This window comes from Natrix helvetica (assembly GCF_964273705.1).
Source record: "Natrix helvetica genome assembly, chromosome: 1".
In the NCBI taxonomy this organism is placed as follows: domain Eukaryota; kingdom Metazoa; phylum Chordata; class Lepidosauria; order Squamata; family Natricidae; genus Natrix; species Natrix helvetica.
The window spans coordinates 258,170,041-258,189,906 of NC_138548.1; the positions used below are offsets into that span (position 1 = coordinate 258,170,041).

General features: G+C 44.2%; 1 protein-coding gene across 8 annotated transcripts in view; it reads left to right on the forward strand.

The window, feature by feature from the left end:
• The first annotated feature begins 7,322 nt into the window (after positions 1-7,322).
• Positions 7,323-19,866, forward strand: part of BRD4 (bromodomain containing 4) — a 104,234-nt gene continuing 91,690 nt past the window's right edge. For 2 of the 8 annotated variants that reach the window (XM_081970188.1, XM_081970192.1), the window contains exon 1: positions 7,688-7,837. The gene's annotated coding sequence lies outside the window, so the exon portion shown is untranslated. Of the gene's footprint in view, positions 7,528-7,687; positions 7,838-8,150; positions 8,229-8,807; positions 8,831-19,866 lie in introns of those variants that run through there. The other 6 variants (XM_081970187.1, XM_081970191.1, XM_081970186.1 and 3 more) reach the window with 5 other exon arrangements.

Genomic DNA, 19,866 nt, shown 5'->3' on the forward strand with positions numbered 1-19,866 from the left:
GTTGCAGGGTCCTCACTATTGCACAGCCACATTTACCAGTGTTCTCTACTGGTTCCCCACAAGTGAAGTCAATGGGGAAGCCAGCAGGAAGTCAAAAATTGCAGTCAAGTGAGTTCCTTGGTGAACAATCCTTATGGTCCTCACTTAATGACTGCAATAAGGATTAACCGCAATCTTAGAACAGCCATTGCTAAGTCACATAATCACATGACATTGCACTTTATGACCGCATTGCTTAGCAATGGCAAGCCAATTGCCATCATCACCTGACAGCTACCTGTACAGTTATATCTTCCTGTGGAGTTTATCCTTTAGTCTAATCTACTAATGGAGGGAACACTCTTCAGACTTCTTGGCATAACATATCCATTTCTTTAAGCCTCTCACCACCTTCATTCCATTCTTTCCAGTTCAGCATTTTCTTGTATTATGGTGATAAGAATTGGGTGTGGTATTCCAGGTATGATCTGATCAGTCGGCATAGAAAACTAACTTCCAGCAATCTCATACAAAAGTTGATACTGCTAAACATTGTAGCATCTCTGTCACATACTATTGACTCATACTTAAACTGTGGTGTACAAGGACATCCAGATGTTTCCTCTGTTGTAGCTTGCAGCCAGTTTTTCCTATGCAAGTTCACAGCCCTACATTTCTTACCAATTAATTGTGTTTTGTTAGAAGGGTGTTCTTCTAACACCCTTGTTAGAATTCCAGTGTTCAAAACTATCAAAATCCTTTGAACTTTGCTTCGCTTAACAATACACCCCAACACTATCATATGCAAATTTGCTGAGCATAGTTCTATCCTCTCTTTTAACGGCTTTATGAAAATACTGAAAAGTACTTGGCCCAGGATAGAATCCTTATGAAAAAAATTCCCTCTACTAATGGAATTTGAAAAATGGTATGTTCTACCTATCAATTTGTATGAGAATGGAACATTCCTTCAATATTCTGTTTGGCAAGTATTTTATATAACAACCCTGTTTTACACCTGAAACAATGTTCTTATGTCATCACAGTTCTGAAAAAGTTGCATGTATATTACTTAATATAGGTGTTTTCTGTTCATTATTGTTTCCAGACATACAGACTCAGTATAAAGAAGTTCCACACAATAAATGTGATTTTCGTCAAGATCTGCAAACTTTTCATATCATACAGACATAGTGAGTGAATTAGGGTGTATCATGTGGTTATTCCATATATTTTGAGCTACAGTTTCAAACGGTCTGCTCATAGTCATGTGCTACTACACCACAAACCCACAGATTTGTTACTATACTGGTTAGGTAACATTTTCTTCCGATATGTTTGTAGAAGAGGAAGCAAAACTACTGGAGAAAAAGATAAGGATAGCTAAAAGAGTCACAGTGGAAAACTTTTGGAGATTTTCTGTTGGAGAAGGCTTTTGCAAATATATTGATTTGGTTTTAATTGTTCATTTGTGACATTGGTGTTAATTTATGACATTTGCTTTAATTCTGTAGTTCTGGTGATATAAATTAAAGCAATCAGAATTGTGGAATCGAAAGAGCTAAGGATCAACCTTGGATGTTGGAAAAAATGTTAGTGTTTAGAATTCAACTTTGCGCTAGTGCACGGGTGTCAAACTCAATCGCGTCTGTGATGTATCATGACATTTTTTTGCCTTTGCGAAGCTGGAGTGGGTGTGGCCTGTGCGTGACGCATCTGGTCCATGGGTGCTAGTTTGACAGTCTGCTTAGTGGATTTTTTAATAATACGACAGAACCTTCTGTACTTGCAACGTGCAAAGGTTTTCAAATTCTGCTCAGTTTAACACTATAGTAGGGACTTTGGGGCAGCATTTGAGGTATAACGTATAATTTATTCCTCTGCTTCAGTTAGCAGATGTGCCTCCATTTTCCCACAATGGATGTGCTACATCCACACATTTTCTAAAAAAGGAATTGAGCTTAAATGTGTAGATGTCGCACATGTCTGCTTTCTTGCAGATAACTCCTTTCTGCACAAAAAACCTAAAAAAACCAGTCATTCAGTTAGTTCTTCATTGTGGTCATTGGCCAGAATTCTGCAAATTAACAGAATAAATAAACTGCTTCTTTTAAATTAAAACAGTGGTTCTCAACCTGCGGTCCGTGGACCCCCAGGGAGGCACAATGTCATCATAGGGGGTCCACAAAGGCTTGAAGACTTATGTTTTAAGTTAAGACTTAAATCTTGAGTTAAGTCTTGCTGGTACGTAGCCATGGTATGTGGCCACAAAAGGTTTAATTTAATTTAAAGGAGGTCTATGGTAGAGAAAAGGTTGAGAACCACTGTTATAGAATATTAGAAAAAGTACACACCCACCCAGCAATAAGAGCAATTCAACTGTGCACCCACACTGGTGATAGCCAACTTTTGTTAAGATATCCACAAGCAACATTGAAACAAGATGCTTTAATTTGGATTCCTATACTGAGCAGGATATGGAACTACATAGTCTAAATCAGTGGTCGGCAAGCCGCGGCTCGCAAGCCACATGCAGCTCTTTACACATTTTAATGCGGCTCTTCTGTGTGCCGGGCGCCCGCTCCCCTCCCTCCCACTGTTCCCTCTAAGGTGCGCGGCTGCTAGAACTGGCCGCCCGCAAAGGACCTCCCCGGACTTGTTTTGGTGAGCGCGGGGCGACTGACGCCAGGAAAGCAAGCCCGGGGAGGAGGTCCTTTGTGGGTGGCCAATCCTAGCTGCTTGCGCCCGGCGCTGCAGCTAAAGTAAAGCCCCTGCCGCTACAGGTTTTAAGGAGGAAGACATGGGGGGGGAGTGACTCGCTAACAAACTGTACTTTCGCTTTATCTCCTTCGGCCTTAATCTGTTTAAATCGCCCTCAGTATTGGGGGGGGGGGGAGAAGACACAGAAGATATTGCATTTCAATGACACTTTGTGGCAAGGACACGTGTTAGTTGCTCCCTTTCAGCCTCAAAACAACTCCGAAAGCGGCAAGCGGGGAACGGCAGCAACTTCCCTCTTCCAACAGCCCCCCCCCTCTGGGAAAGTGGCTTTTGTCGGTTGCCTTTTGAGCGGCCAATCCTAGCTGCTTGCGCCCGGCGCTGCAGCTAAAGTAAAGCCCCTGCCGCTACCGGAATATCTGCTGCCGCCTCCTCCTCCTCTAACAGCACCCAACGCTGCGGCAGAGGTGAAGCTGCCAAAGCTCCCGCCGGCGTCCCCGCCCATGGCAGCGGCGCCTCCCCCTCCGTTCGGAGCACCTGAGTTGGGTCCCGCGTTACCCTGCCCCCTCCTCCTCTGCTGTGCTTTTGAGGAGCCATGAGGCCACGGGAGCAGTAGGAAGGCGGCGGGGGGGCAGGAGCAGGGAAAAAAGGCCTCATGGCTTCTCAAAAGCATGGCGGCGGCGGAGAAGGCAGCAGGGGTAACGCGGTGCTCCGAGTGGAGGGGAGAGCCAGCGGGAGCTTTGGCGGCTTCACTCCAAATGTAGTGGTGCTGTTGGAGGAGGAGGAGGAGGCAGCTGTTGTTCTGGTGGCGGCAGGGGCTCGTCGTCGACATCTTCAGCAGCAGCCCTGCCCCCTGTGAAAAAAGCCGAAGATGGATCCACGCAGATGACGTCGCCGCAACATGACTGGAGGAGGAATTCTGAGAGTTGAAGTCCACAAGTCTTCAAGCTGTCAGGTTTGAAGACCCTGGGTTTTTTCTTTTTTCTAAAGGGTTAGGGGTTCAAGGGTCTTGCAACTTGACAGCTTTAAGACTTGCATGCTTCAGTGCCAGAGTTCCTGAGCCAACATGACTGGAGGAGAAATTCTGGGAGTTGAACTCCACAAGTCTTAAAGCTGTCAGGTTTGAAGACCCCTGGGGTTTTTTTTTTCTAAAGGGTTAGGGGTGCGAGGGTCTTGCAACTTGACAGCTTTAAGACTTGCGTGCTTCAAATGCCAGAGTTTATTGAAACTAAAAACAGTGTACCATCCTATGTATTTTCGGTTTTAAAAATGTGGCTCTCAAAATAAATTTCAATTGTGGTTTTGGCGAGATTTGGCTCAGTTGAAAAAAAAGGTTGCCCACCACTGGTCTAAATGATTTCTTCCAACATGTATGATTCTAGAATTTTGTTGGATCTCATTCTACATCCCATTTGTAGTTTATTCAAACTTGAAAGAAAGATAGTTATGATCCAGTACTATTTCTTTCATATTTCATAGTGCAGGTTCAGTGATCAGGGTTAATAAATGTTGCAGCTGAATTTTATACATGTTCTTTAAATTAAAACGAAGAGCTAATGGCTGAATTACTCTTTCTTCTCAGTAAAACATAATAGGTACATGTCTTTCAAGAGGCAACTGGACTTTCTGATTTTCTTTGAAGACGTTTCGCTTCATGCTGGTTGCCAAGCTTCCAAATTTTGATCACATGACTGGGGATGCTACAATGGTTGTAAAGTGTGAGAATTGGTTGTATCACTTTTTTTAGTGCCATTGTAACTTCAGTCATTAACTGAATGGTTGAAAGTCGAGTCTACCTATACTTCTGTACAGATGCATATGGTGTTCTTCCAAAAATTATGAATAGGCAAATTCCAGAGGAATATTTATCTTTCATTAGTCTAGGCCTATAGATACATTTTTGTCTGTTGCCCACAGGCATTCCCATTTTCTCTGCAACTGATTGATTGGTTTATACAAGCATTACTATTTATACTGTAGTGAGAACACTGAAGTAAGTTGTTTTGTGTAACTTATTTCTGCACAGTACATGGCTGCTTCTGGAGCAGTGTGTCTTATTTGGAAAAGGTCCCAGATAAATACATCTTGGATGAACGATAGTTGGGAAGCTAATAACTCTGCCAGTGGTAGCCATGCTTCTGACTGCTATGCTTTCACTAGTCTCTCTCTCCACATCCACTTAGTTAATCTATGTGCTATTAAGACAGACAATAGAAGCAAAATAAATCCTCATTCATCATCTGGAGTAAAAAGTGGTGTCAGAGAGTGCTGAAGTTATACAACTTGCAGCAGTTCATTTAATGTCCGTTCAATGTTGCAATGGCACTGAAAAAAGTGACATGATCATTTTTCACATTTCAGACCATTGCAGCATCCCCATAGTCACATGATCAAAATTCAGATGCATGGCAACTTACTCATGACTGTTGCAGCGTCCCAGAGTTATGTGATCAACATTTGCCACTGTTAGAAGAAAAATCTGGTCTAGTTCCAAGCCAGGAGAAAGGCGCTAGAAATAAAATGGAGGCTGACTGGTTGCAAGGAAGGTTTATTTGGATTGCAGAAACTTCATTGACAGAAACATGTTTCTGGGGTGGCTGAACCCCTGGTTTAGGAATTGATTTTTAGAGGGTTCTGCTCTAGGGGGTTGTGCAATGTAGTGAGACTTGTGTCTTTTGCTATTCTAATGATGGTAGGTTAATCCTATTATGTCCTAAAGGTCATGTCCTGTTATTAGAATTTGGGTGAGAAATGTACATTTTAATCCCATCATCTGGAGCTGAAGGTGTTTTGTTTGTGAATAGATAGGCTCAGTCCTGAATGGGCACAAAATATCCATCTCTAAAGACTTCAGGCATCTGCTGGAGGCTTTTTTACTATGCAGGAAACAGGGATTGCTTTCTGCCTTTAAGAGCATGTTTTTCCATTTCTCCTTTGAGGAAATATAATATTCTGCCTCTCTTTAATATTAAGAATAAAGAATATTTTAATCTGGGGAGGGGGTGGATTTCTACACAACCTTCTGACAAGAAAACTGAGGACCCAAATTCACTTAGCAACCAAGCCACTAATTTAATAACTGCAGTGATTCATTTAACAACCGTGACAAGATAGATTGTAAAATGGGGAAAATTAATTTAACAAATGTCTCACTTAGCAACAGAAATGTTGGGCTCAATTGTGGTCGTAAGCCGAGGACTACCTGTACTGGATATCAAGGCATGCTTACGAACCGGCACAGCGAGTGATTCGTGGTAACTGTAACTCGGCCACCCCCTCTCCCTTCCATGGAGAGGAGAGCGATGGAAGGCGGCCGGTCGGCCAGCGCTTCACAATCCTCCTAATTCCAATTTATCTAAACTTGTCAAGGAGAAAGCTGGCGTCGTTTTCCTTGGCATCTCTTCCAAAGCTTCCACTCCAAGGCGGCCGCTCGTTATTTGCGCCGCAGGCGCGGAGGCTGGGAGCTAAGTACGCCCGGATGGTTAAAGTCCTTGGCGAGAACAAGGCCGCTCCTACCGCTCCGCCGGCTCGCTATGCCTAAGCTTGAACGAGGGCGCCCTTTACTACACGGAGGCTCTTTTCTCATAAAGTGCTGAAGCAAGAGGAACGATTGGCAGACCAACCTTCGGTCTGTGGAGAAGGAGGTGAGGAGAGAGAGGATTACAAGCAACCGCTCTAAGGGGCATCGCTTCCTCAGATGCTTCTGAGTACGTGCAGAGATTCTCAGTCATCCAGGTCATGGTTGTCCCAAAGGTGCTTTTTTTCAAGAGGCAATTTGGTTTTTCGGGTTTCTCATCCAAGCAGCTTTTTCAGCTCAGAACAAGCTTCTTGGATGAGAAGCGAAACGTCTTCAGAGAAAGTCGAATTGCCTCTTGAAAAAGCACTTTGGGGACAGATTCAGAATTTTCAAATCAGTACATTTGCACGGCGGAAAAGCTTGTTTGGGTCTATGTGCATTAGCGACGCCTTTCGTGGCTTATATTCGGTCCGATCTTCAGAGGTGGAGAGCAAAACAAAAATGAAGGCATCACAGATATTAAAAAATAAAACACCCGCGAATCCATCTAGCGGTCATCCTGATTTTTTTTGCAGGTCGGAGCTGGGAGCCTCGCTTTGTGGGAGGAAAGTGAATCATCACGGAGAACTCAATCGAAGAAGTCACCGTTTTTTGAGCTCGGGAGCAGCAGAGAGGTGTGGTGTCACGTTAAAACCCTTCAGACAAAGCGGCGGCACGTGAATTCGGATGTCGATCTGACAGTGGCCCTGCCTAATGGACCGATCTGGAATGCTGCCTCTTGGCAAGCAGGAGAGGGACCTTGATCACCCGGCTTCTTGGTGCTGGTATCGTGCTGGAGAGAAAGCTAAGAGGCAATGACAAGGGAGGAAAAACCCTCTCGAAACTGCGACATTATTGAAGGAAAGGCAGCGTCCTTAGCAATAGGGATCTCTTAAAAACGGAGGCGTCATCCACTCCGCTTCCCGCTCGCTCCCGAGTCCTGTCGCAGAAATGAAGGCAATTTCACTCTCCTCGCCAGTCCCACCGCCGTTCGATTCAAGAGGCGTGCCTGAGAATTCGAAGTCCTCTGTTTTACGCGAGGCGGGACTTGCTGCGTGATGACGTAACGCGCTGCGCGGTGAGGTCAGCGTAGTGCCGCCGTTGCTGGTCCCGCTGCCCGTCGCTCGGTCTGCTTTAGTCGGGTTTTTTCTTGAGGTACTTGGCCCTCCAGGAGGACTGTGGAGCTTTGTCTGCGGCCGGGGTTATACGGTATTTGCCCCGATAAGAAGATTGCTGGCAACACAGCCTGCTTGCGGCTTATCGTTTGCTATCAGGTAAGAGCTGGGCCGGGCCGGGAGAGGCTGCGGAGGTTGGTATTCTCCTTGGGTAATTACGTTGCCTTGCCGGCGTAACCCGCATTGCGTAATGTGACCGTTGCGTCAGGCGGATTACGTATTTTGCGCCGGGGCCTATTGCGCAAAGGTCTTTTGAATCTGCGCCGTTGGTTGATGGGGGTTTTCCGAGAGTGGAAGGAGCATTTTCTCCGTCTGTCTTTATGCATATTTCGCAGCTACCATACATATTGTCTGCGGGAACAATTGCGTGGTAGTCGATTTGGTATTTTGCACGGTTACGCGGATTGCGGTAGGTGCTGAGGAGGGCTTGGAGAGGATGCGGAGTTTGCGTAAAAGCGTCGTTCCCCCCCCCCCCGTAGGATACGTGATTGTCGTAAGCGTGTCTGTGTCCTCAGCGCGTACCGCTAGGAAGTCGGACTCCCGTTTCCAGGGCGCTTCCCGCCTTTGCTGGCTGATCCCGATGGCTGCGCGCCGGGGTAGATCTCCGTCCGTGCGCCGAAAGAGAGGAGACTCTCTGCGCCCGGGGAATCCGGTCTTAGTGCGCGGGTGGCGCAGTGAGGGAGCCTGGGCGGGGCGGGTGCTGATGATACTTCCTGCCGCCGCCATTTTGTCGTCGAGCAGGAGGGGGAAGCGGCGGTGGTGGTAGCGGCTGCGGCCCGCGCCTGGAGGGCAGCCGGCTGGTAGGCAGCGATAGTTGTTGGAGGGGGAACGGGAAGGCTGGCTGGCTCTGGAGGAAGGAGCGCCTCTGGGCCGCTCCGCCTTTCGCGCCGTGCCCGCCTGCTGAAGGCGGCGGTTCCCGTAGGCCCGGCCTGGCGCTGCTCCTCTCCTAGCGCCGCCCCCACCTGGCATTTCAGGAGAGCTCGGGGGTTGTGTGCCTTGGCTTCCAGAGACTCCCCGAGAGCGGAGGCCTTTGCTGGCTGTTTCCTTTGGCTGGGGACTGGCGCCTTTCTTGGCTCCCAAGGCACAGCCTTTCTCGTGTTTTGTAACCAGACCGGGAAGACTGAAGTGGCGCGGGGGGAGCGGCATCCTGACTAGCCAGGCCTCAGTTGGTCTCCGTGTCGAGCTCGGTAGCAGCTTGTGACCGGATGGTCCGCGCTGCCGGGCGTTGACCCCTTAACGGCTCCTTTTAAAACTCAGCTGCCTACCTGGTGATTCCCCTAAACTTTCTCTTCCCTTCAAATGTTCTCTTACACCTTACCGTTCTCTCTTTTCTACCGTCCTTTTCCCAGGTGGTCAAATAAAACGCGTAGCACGAGGCGAAAAGTTCTGTGTGGTCTTAAATGTAAGCATGGATTGGAATCCAAGTATTTGTTTGGAAAAAGTAGAAAGGGACTATTGCATCTTGTTACTTAATTTCTGAAGGATACCTTTCCTAGTAGGGCTTTCAAAATAAAACTTCCATGAATGGGATTCTTAATAGGTTGTCTCACCTTCGACAGCAGTTTCAAAACGTGAAATATTCCCCTTTTTATAAACCAGAGATAACTGTCACTAATTCTTGTATAAATAGTTACCTAGATAGTTAGAAATAATTTTATTTAACATATTGGATTCTGTAAACCGCATAATGTTCACTATGCTATGCCATAAAGGGCGCCTGTTTTTTGTTTAGAGGTATGTTGCAGATTTAGGTGGCTAATAAAATTTACAATATCAAAGATTTTGTTCCGTATTATTAATCAGCCTCTAAACTGACAGGTTGGTTTGGAGTAAAGAGTGGTGTTTTTTTTTTGTAAGTAACAAAATAAAACTTGGAAATCCTGGCCAACTATCAAAGTGATTCAGTCAATTATTATATGTACGTTTGTATTACAATCACTCAAGCTTTCACTGGTTATATATATACTTATAGTGACCCAATCAGGTATCTCCCTGACCGTGCAGTTACTCACCTTGTATGAAAGTAGTTAATTTACTTTTTTCATCTTCATTTTAGTACATTGTATATGTAAGAACTTGTTTGCAACTTATGTAGAAGACTTAGAAATGGACAACTCAGCTTATGTCATGTTATTTTAGGAATTTTGTTTGATCCCAGCAGCTGATATGTGATAGTTCTGAAATTTAATTTAGATATGTTCTTGAGGAAATATTTCTGCAGAAGAAAGTACTTTGTTTTTCTCCTTTCTCAATTACATCACCCCAACCAAAGATAATAGAGATTAAAGAGTCTTACTTAAATTAGCTTTCTGTCATCAATATTATCTGATATAGTTAGTTTGTATGCTATATTGAAGGATAAATAGTTGCAGATTACTAAAAAAGGAGCTGCTACTCAAAAAGAAATACCCCATTTTGATGAAAATATTCAATTAGAAGTGTTTAAATACTCCAGTTGTGCAAATTGAAAACTAAACTATTAAAATTGTCATCAGAAACTTTTAGGATTGCCAGAGGTGTTACAATTACAATTTAGCTTGTCATACATGAACATTTTCCATTTTCATTGCAGATTTGCCTGTATCATAGCTACCCCTTCTCTTGGATTTTAATAAATCATTTTCTGGGCAAAAAAAGTCACAAAGACTGTATGGGTCATGTAGGCAAAGATGATATTTGGGGAGAGAATTCTGCCTTTCATTTGCTTTGAGTATAGGTTAAAATTTCCTTTGCATTATATTTTTGAAAACTATGCTAAACCCTTAATGAGATTTACACAGGGCAATATATGAGACTGCACTTCCACATATGAAATATATGAATCATATCTGGTATCAGTGGAGTATTCTTTTCCTCAAATGAATAATCAAGTCCTAAGTGCCCTAAGCATATCATTATAAGGTTGACTGCTTAGCATTAAGTAGTCAATATTCACAAATTCATCTGATGTTTATATGAATTTCATTCTGATGGAGGTGGGCCCACATATGCAGTTCTTAAAATATATTGCTATGTGGCAACAGATGAGAGTTAAAATCCAACCTGTCAAATAACTCATCAAAATTCAGTAGCTTAGCACAGAAAGTCCTTGACTTACAAACACAAATTGAGACTACAATTTCTGTTGCTAAGGAAAGCTGTGGTTAAATGAGTCTTGCCTGATGCTACAACTTTTTTCCATGGTTGTTAAATGAATTATTGCTGTTGCTAAGTGAATCCAGCTTTCCTCATCAACAGAAACAAACTTGGAAGGTGGCAGATGATGTTCATATGACCATGGGGTCATGCAACAGTTGTAAATACATACTGGTTACTAAGCACCTCAATTTTGATCACATGGCCATGGTAGTTAGAGCAAGGATCAGTGGTAAATCATTTTTTTTCAGTGTCATTGTAACTTTGAGCAGGTGTTAAATAAAGGGTTATAAGTTGAGGACTACCTATAGTAAAAGAAGTAGCAGTGATGTAATTGATGCTAATAGTGATTTCACTATATTTAGAACTCTGGGATCAATACTTGGAAGTTTATAGTATTTCAGTTGTTTGTATGGGGGAATAGATGGAAAATGAGAAGAGAACCTAGGATACTGTTTCTGAACCTTGGCAACTTTAAGACACATGGACTTCAATTCTTAAAAATTCCCCAGCTGACATACTAGTTAGGGCAGGGGTTCCCAACCAGGGGTGCGAGAGGATATTCCAGGGGGTGCGAAAACTTGGATTTAGAAGTTTCAAAATTATAATGTATATTCATAATTATATGTATATAATTATTTACTTTTGTAAGGGGTGCAAGAATATATCAAAAGCGTTTTAGGGATGCTGGGTATAGCAAAGGTTGGGAACCCCTGAGAGGGAATTCTGGCAGTTGAAATCAACCCATTTTAAAGTTGCCATGATTGAGAAACACTGGTCTAGAATATGTCTTTATAAGGACAATTTGCTCTGGAAGTTCCTGCTTGATTTTTTGGAAATATCTGTTGCAGTAAAATTTGAATTTATTTCACATTTTAATTGCTACATAAATGGAAGGATTTAGTAGTGGTATTTGATTTGCTGATTTGAGATCTTGGACTTAGAGCCATATATATGTTTTGAACCAATTGTTCCTAAGAGCAGCAGTGTAGAACCTGTGTAGCAGTGTGACATGATCGGGGATTGTTGCTGTTATTGTCCAACACGGGTGTTAAACTCACATCATCATGGTATCATCACGTGGCATTGTGATTTTTTCCCTCTTCACTAAACTGGGCGGAGGTGGAGCAAACACATGATGCATGTGGTCCAATACATTTTACATCCATCAACTTTCCTATCCTTATCATAGAATATGAAGATGATTCAGGACATGTTTTTATGGTGTCATTCCCCACCCCCTTTCATTGTGGCTGCTCTTGCTCATTCTGTGCTGGTAAAGGGCATCATTTTTTCAGTCGGCAATATTTCAGATGCATAGATTTTTTCCCCCATTCCTGTCTTATGAGTCAGATTTTAAAATGTCTTGAGTCTTCTAATACTATGAGAGGTTATCTTTGAAATTCCCAGAGATACTCATTTCAATTCATGTCCAAACAGTATACCGTGTTTCCCTGAAAATAAGACAGGGTCTTATTTTCTTTTGACCCACGGAATAAGCACTTGGCCTTATTTTCAGGGGAGGTTTTGTTATTTTTGAGGTGCAGGAGATGGCAAGCATAGTAACTTCATGGCACTGCTGTGTTGCAATATTTTTGGGAAGGGCTTATTTTCAGGAGGGCTTATTTTAGCGAATGCACTCAAAAGCCCGATTGGGCTTATTATCCGGGGAGGTCTTATTTTCAGGGAAACAGGGTAACTTTTAATAGACATCATCAATTTCTCTTGTTCAGGATGAAAAGTAGGTAGCCCTGGCATTTGTGGCAATATGGAAAGTTTGCAGTTCTAGGATTTTAAAAGTGAAAATGTTTTTTTTTTAGAAACGGTGTCACTTCTATTGTATGAAGTGTAGCTGATGCTATAGCAGATGCCTCTAGTATCTCTTAATATCAGTCTAGGTTGTATAGTTAATTGATTAGACAGCAGCTATTATTGTGGTTTTTAATTGTATTTAGTCTGTGGGAATTGTTTACTTTAGATCTCAGTGTCCATGATTAATGCTTACATTGCAGGAGAAAACCAGGTGGTGGCTGCTTTGGTCCAGCTGCCAGCTTCTGCAGAAGACCCTGCCACCATTCAGTCCAAACAAACTAGCATTAATAACATGCAGTGTTTTTGAGTTTGGGAACTTTTCAACAAGTAAAATGATACATATTATAGGGTGTGAAACATGGATGTCATGTCAAAAAGTACTTGCCAAGAATTACGCTGCTGCATTTTGGATCAATTGAAATTTCTCAGTAGTCCTCAAATGCAGCACCATCTAAAAGGTATTGCAGTAAATTAGGTAAATCCTTATGAGGACATGAGCTACAATCATAAAAACCTTTCACTCAAGATAGATTGCAGTAGGCACATCAGCATAACCTTACCTGTGCAAAAGTCTCCCTGACTATGATCTCCACCTGTCCATTTAATCAAAAAGCATGAGTTTAAGAGGTTCCCACAGTTGCTCCTCCACACCCCCAAGAGCTTTCTGGATAGTGATATTCTTTAAGAAAATCTCAGATTGTGTTTCTCATTGTTCTCCATAGTGAAGGGGGAGGAGTATCCAGGATGGGTTGACCTTATCCTCCAGCTGATTGGACTGAGTCAGATAAGCTCTTGGGACACCCCCCTGGCCCACCAGGCACCGCCCCGTTATCGACTCAGTCCTCAACTGGAGGGTTTGCCATCCTGGAGCTCCAAGAAAATTGAAAAAGTTTTAAGAAAAGAAAAAAAAAAGCATCGCAGCAACTGACAGAATCAGCAGGATTTTAAAAATTGAATTTCATTTGGGGTGCTTGCAGAAGAAAAATGAGTGCTGTAAATCTTACCAATTTAAAGTTTTCTAGATGGCAGTTGATACTTTATTACTCTTATTTAAATTAATTATCAGTTCTTTTATCTCTGCTCTGTTAGAGGAAGAAAATCAAGCTAGAATAAATAGATTATTCAAGAATACAAAATAGGCTACTTTTTCAACATTTGGTTAAAAAATTGAGTTCTTGTGATTCAGTTATCTAAAAGTTTATATCCATTAGGTTTTGAAGATGAACATTTAGAGATTCCTTTGATTTGAATGACCTCTGACTTTCTAAATATACTTAATACTTGCTTCTCTCAATTTTTAAATAATAATTGTCCACTCTGCTTGAGTGAAGTTCTTGGCTGAAAAAGAGATAAATATATTGAAATACAAGAGAGGGCTTGGTGATAAAATGTCAAATAAAAACTAAAAATGAGTATGGTAATGTGGAGAAATTCCTTGTCTCTCATTTCAAACTTTGGGGAGCAGAAAATTTTAGTTACTGCATTTTTCGGAGTATAAGATGCACTGGAGTATAAGACGCACCAAGGTTTTGAAGAGGCTAATTTTAAAAAAAATTGCACTCTGCAAACCTTCCAATACAGCCCATTTTTTTTCAAAAAAGGGGCATGAATAGCTCTTAGAAGGCTTGTAGAGTCTGGGGGAAGGGGGGCAAAAATGAGCAAAAAACGGCCCATTTTTCATCCAAAAAAGGACATTAGGTAGCTTGCAGAGTGCTCCTGGGGGGGGCAAAACTGAGCAAAAAACGGGCTGTTTTTTGCTCATTTCTGCCCTCCCCAGCCTCCAGCAGCACTCTGCAAGGTTCCTAAAAGCTATGCACAGCCATTTTGGTGAAGGGGGCAGGGTTTCAGGAGGCAAAAAAAATATTCATTGTCATTCAATGTACTAGAATTTGGGTTTTGCATTGAAAAAAATTATTGACAAACTGCTTTCTGTTTTCCTTAAGAAGTAGCTAATACATAACATGTCAATACATTGTTCATTACTTAACCTTGTAGTTACAGGTAGTACTATGACCGTAATCGAGTGCACAATTTTGGTAATACGTTACGATGGTGATATAGTGGATTATCATGTGACTGTGCCTGCTTATGACATTTTAAGCAAACACTGTGGTCATTAAGTAAACCTATTGTTAGCTATGATGAGTTTTTTTCCTGGAGACTGGAAGTAAACACTGGTTTCTGGCAAAAACATAAGTTGTGGTCAGGTAATTGCAAGATATCAGAACTCCAAATCCCGATCATGTCCCATTTTCAGGGCCCATTGTAACTGAGTAGTCACTATGCAGCTGGTCATAAATCAAGGGCTACCTGTACATGATTCCATATGCTTTCACTATTTGCTTTCAGAACAGAAATGACCACACCACCACCAGGCTTATTAGATTTTCCTAAAATTAACTGTCTAAACTTAATTGGATTCCCTCTGAATCTCCAATCAGAATTCCTTTCATGGCCTTTACGATGAATATAGTTGATACGTTGAGGATAGTTTAGAGGTTACAATTCTCAGTTTCTTAAATGTAGTCAAGATGCAACATTTGTTATAGAATTATTACTGCATCACACTTCATATTTCATATTCACTTCACAATATAAGTGCACAAAGCAGAAACAAGATTTGTTTTAAACTGGGAAAAAATTAATTTTAGATCAACCCTGGTAACTGCAGTGCTGCTTCATTGTAGAGTAGTGGTGGGTAGTGTTCCTGGGAAGGAACAAAGAATGCCAGGAACATATGGCAAAAGTATGTACTCTCATGAGGGCCATCTATGTAGGAAGATCATCACAAATTTCAACTAAAACAAGCAGGCATATCTCTACTGGGCAGCATCAATATGGGAGATAATAGAGTCAGATTATCACATTAATGACAAAGGCATCATTTAATATAGGCAGTCCTCAATTTATGCTAGTAATTGGGACTGGAATTGTGCAGATTACTGACCATATCATAAAGTATGATGTCACATGACTGCACTGCTTAGTGACTGCACTGCTTAGTGAGTTTCTGTGATTAAGCGTAACATCATGTGATTGCCATTTGCAACCTCCCGCCAGCTTCTCCAATGACTTTGCTTGCAGTGAAGGTCATAAATGGCAATTGTGACTACAGGGCCCTGATGCTGTAATTGCAGGCTGGTTGCTAATTGGCTGTATTCTGTACATGTGACTGGGAACATGGATGGCTGGGACTTCAAAGACTGGTCATGAATAACAACTTGTTTAGCACTGTTGTAACTTCAGATGGTTGTTGAAATAGTTGTTAAGCAAGACCCACTTGAACATAACAGAACACAATGGTAGATTATCCTTGTATTTTCCCAAGTAAACCATGTATATAGCCTTGATAATAATTGATAATACAGTGCTGGATGATGAATCCCCTCAAGTCAGGTGACATTCAACATACTATTGAGAGAGAGCTGAGAAGCTTTCAGAGAACCTATAGGTATCTTTGACTTATGACTAGTTGCTTTAGCATCCATTCAGACTTATGACAGACAGCCCCAAAAGAAGTTATGATCCAGTTCTGAAGTTATAATGGCCACACTATTATTTTGGGCACTTGGCATCCCGCCCACATTTAGTTTTTTGGGGCAAGAAATTACCCAAACCAAGCCTAGCAACTAAAGTTTGCTTAACCATGGTATTCGCTTAACGACTACCACAAAAAAGCTTGTAAAAATAGGTCTGGTTATGACATGACTTGCTTTATGACTGTCAATGACTTAAATTGTAATGGGCAGACTCCAATATGGTCATAAGTCAGGACTACCTGGAATGGTGTTTTTGATGTAACTTGATTTAAAGCCTTGTGGATGTCTTAAGTTGCTAATATTGTCAGACAAGTAAAAAAATCCAAAGTTGCAAAGACAGTCACTAGGAAACATGGAATATAAGACTCATGGACTTGGAAAAGCTTCACACAGAGTTGAAATGAATCTAGCACACATTGATATTTTAAGCATTAGCCAATTGAAATAGTCTGGAGTTGGACATTTTCAGTAAGAAGATCATACATATTACTACTTAAGAGAGGAAAAGCAAAGAGCAGCTTTGCTTAGTCATGAAAGATATAATAGAATCACTACCTGAATATAATGCAGTCAGTCAATGACTGGGCAAATCAATTGTACTTCATAGGCAGTTGTTTAATATGACAATGGGTGACAACAGACTCAAACTCAACCACTCCAAGACGGAGTGGCTGTGGCTTCCGGCCCCCCGGTTCAACCAGTTGCTTCCATCTCTGGCCATCGGGGGCGAGCAACTGGCCCCCATGGAGCGGGCGCGCAATTTGGGTGTCCTCCCGGCTGTCCATGGATGACCATGTAACAGCCGTGGCAAGGGGGGCGTTCCACCAGGTTCGCCTGGTGCGCCAATTGCGCCCCCTATTGGACCGGGATGCCTTACGCACAGTCACCCATGCGCTGGTGACGACCCGCCTAGACTACTGCAATGCTCTCTACATGGGGCTTCCCTTGAGATGCACTCGAAGACTACAGTTGGTCCAGAATGCGGCCGCGCGGGTGATTATGGGGAGTACTAGATACTCCCATGTAACACCTCTCCTGCGCGAGCTGCACTGGCTTCCTGTGGCCTATTGGGTGCGTTTCAAGGTTTTGATTACCATCTTCAAAGCGCTCCATGGCACAGGACCTAGCTACCTGCGGGATCGCATCCTGCCCCATACATCCCTACGACCAATCCGCTCTCATAGAGAGGGACTTCTCCGGGTGCCGTCCACTAAACAATGCCAGAGGGCGACACCCAGGAGTAGGGCCTTCTCTGTGATGGGCCCAGCCCTTTGGAATGACCTCCCCCTCGACATTAGGATTACCACCGACCTCCGCTCCTTCCGTTCAAAACTCAAGACCCACCTTTTTCAATTATCTGGCCTGGCTCAACCATAATTCCATCTTATTCCTCCTGACAGTCTTTTTAAATTAGTAATTTTAAACTGGGGTATTTTAATTCCTAATTTCATTATTATTATTTTCCAGTAGAGTGGAGGGAGGGGTCACAGCAGGGTTAACACAGCCTGATTGGTCCATTTGACTGAGAGAAAACTTCTTAACCTTCGCCTTCTCCCGTTGGTTCCCAGTTTCCTCTCAGTCAAGGTCCAAGACACAGGTTTGGTTCCTAGTAGTAGAGTTTTAGTGGGTTTTATTAGTCAGTATTAGTGTTGTTGGCACCTTGAATTTGGAGTTTTTTATTTAAAAATTTTTTTCTAATGGTCCGCCTTGCAGGGCTGTTGTTCGACTGCCCTCAGGAGGCTGAGATAGTCAGTGGGGGGGGGCGCTTCCTCCCCCTCTCTTAAGGGATCGCTCCGGACTGGTGCCTGGGGTCTCGGGTGTGCCGGGCGATCCTACGTGCTTTAATTTGTCTTCTTAAAACTTTCCGGTGAGGCTCGCAGCGCGCTGGGGCTTTTCGGCGCGAAAGCGGCTTTTCGGCTTCAAATTTGAACCGCTAGCTTCCCGGGCCGGTTACAGCCCACGGCAGCAGCGCGGAATCGTTTTTCTTGGTGTTGGAAGGCTCCTAGGGGCTTAGGAGCTCAGCGATGATTTAGAGAGCGTTTTGGGAAAGGCGAGCTTGCAGCTGCAGGCATTGGCAATTAAGGGCGAGGTGAGCGGCCATTTTTAGGCGCGCTTTTGAAAGCACCGCCCAAAAGAAGCCGGGGGCCATTTTGAGTCACGTGTTTGGGGCTTGCAACACGGAGAGGCTGTGAAAAACGTGGCTGTGCTGTTTGCAACTTTACCGGAGGCCCGGAGCAGGCGATTCTCACCAGCTGAAGGGCAATTCCTACCAAAAAACCTCGTTCTGGAGCACGTGAGTGGGGATGGCAGATAGAACTGAGTCCCAGCAGGCCGCGCCAGCTCAGGCAGGCGAAGATCAGGTTGAGCCCACTCCCCCAGTTAGGCCTCGGGTTTCTAGGCCTTCAGCTGAGGACAGGCCTTCGAGAGCTCTGCAAAGGGATGAGCTCAGGCGATCCAGGGCCATTGAGAAGGTCATTGAAAGGGCTGAGAAGAGACAGGCCAGGGATCCTAGGCCCAGATCCAGATCCCCACACGTGGCGGCTTCATGCCCTCCCCCACCGGTGGCTAGGGGGTTCAGCCCTTCCTCTTCCTCTTCCTCTGCTTCCCCATGCAGATCTGTTAGGAGTCAGGAGCGGGGGGCGCCTCGCTCTCCTTCTGCTTTCCCGGGGATTAGGGAAGAAGATAGGGGGGATCCATTGGAAGGTACCTCTGCAGGTCCAGTTAGGGGTAGGAGATCCAGCAGGGCCTATGTGGCACCAGACTATGATTCAGAAGGAGATGAGGAGGATCTCGAAAACCTCCCTGAGAATCTCAAAAGGCTTATTTCTGCAGCCATTTCTAGGGGCATTTCCCAAAGGGACAGACCTTACCACCACAGTCGAGTTACTCCCTTTAGTAGGTCCAGATCTAGGGCTTCTTCGCCTTCCCTCATGAGTGAGGTCTCCTCTAGGGGGGAGGCACGGAGGGACGATTGGGGGTTCTCTGAGGAGGAGGATGCGGCTCCTGAGCCGCCTCGCTCTTCCAATCTTTTCCTCCAGGCCATGTTCAAACCATTGCTTAAGAAGGCTAGGAGGACCACCAAGGTGGGCACGGGGGACCCCACGGTCCCACCGCCCACGGATCCGGACATGGTCATGTTCTCAGCGACGGCCACCAATAAGGAGGAGATTCCTGCCCCTCCTCTTTTCTTAGAGGTAGCTACTAGCCAATGGGCCCGTCCTTCTAACTTTTCCCCACCTGGCAGCAACGACCGTCGCGCCTACAACATGGAAAAGTCTTTTGTGCAAGCTATTCAGCTTCCAGTTATAGATCAGCCCATAGCAGCTTTAGTCTCCTCCTCTCCAGTAGTTTCAGGGGACGCGGCTGACAAACTTAAGGCAGAGGACAAGAGGGCGGAGCTCACTTTACGTAAAAATTTTAAAGCCTCAGCATGGGCGGTGCGGGCAGCGGCTGCTGCCTCGTACTTTAACCGTACTACGGTCATGTGGCTCCGCCGGCTCCAGGAGCGCATTCCGATCCAGGAGGAGCGCGCACACCAGGATTTGGCTAAAATAATGGCAGCGTGTCAGTATTCGGCTGATGCGACCCTAGACGCAGTTAGATTTGGTTCAAGTGCTTTGGCCACCTCTGTGGCCTCTCGTAGACTTTTGTGGCTCAGGAACTGGCAGATGGACTATAAAGCCAAGTGGGACCTAGTAGCTGCCCCTTTTGAGGGTCCAAATTTGTTCGGGGCTTCCTTAGACCCGATTTTGGTGGAAAACAAAGATAAAAAGAAAGTTATGCCTACATCCACCAAGAAGGCGGAGTCCCGTAGTCATCCCTATCGCAGGCCCCAGTTCAAGTCTTATGACAGGGATCAGGACCAGCGATACCAATCATACAGACAGGACAGGTCATTTCATAGACAGAGTTTTCAGGACCGTTCTAGATATCAGCCGCAGTCCAAGCGGCC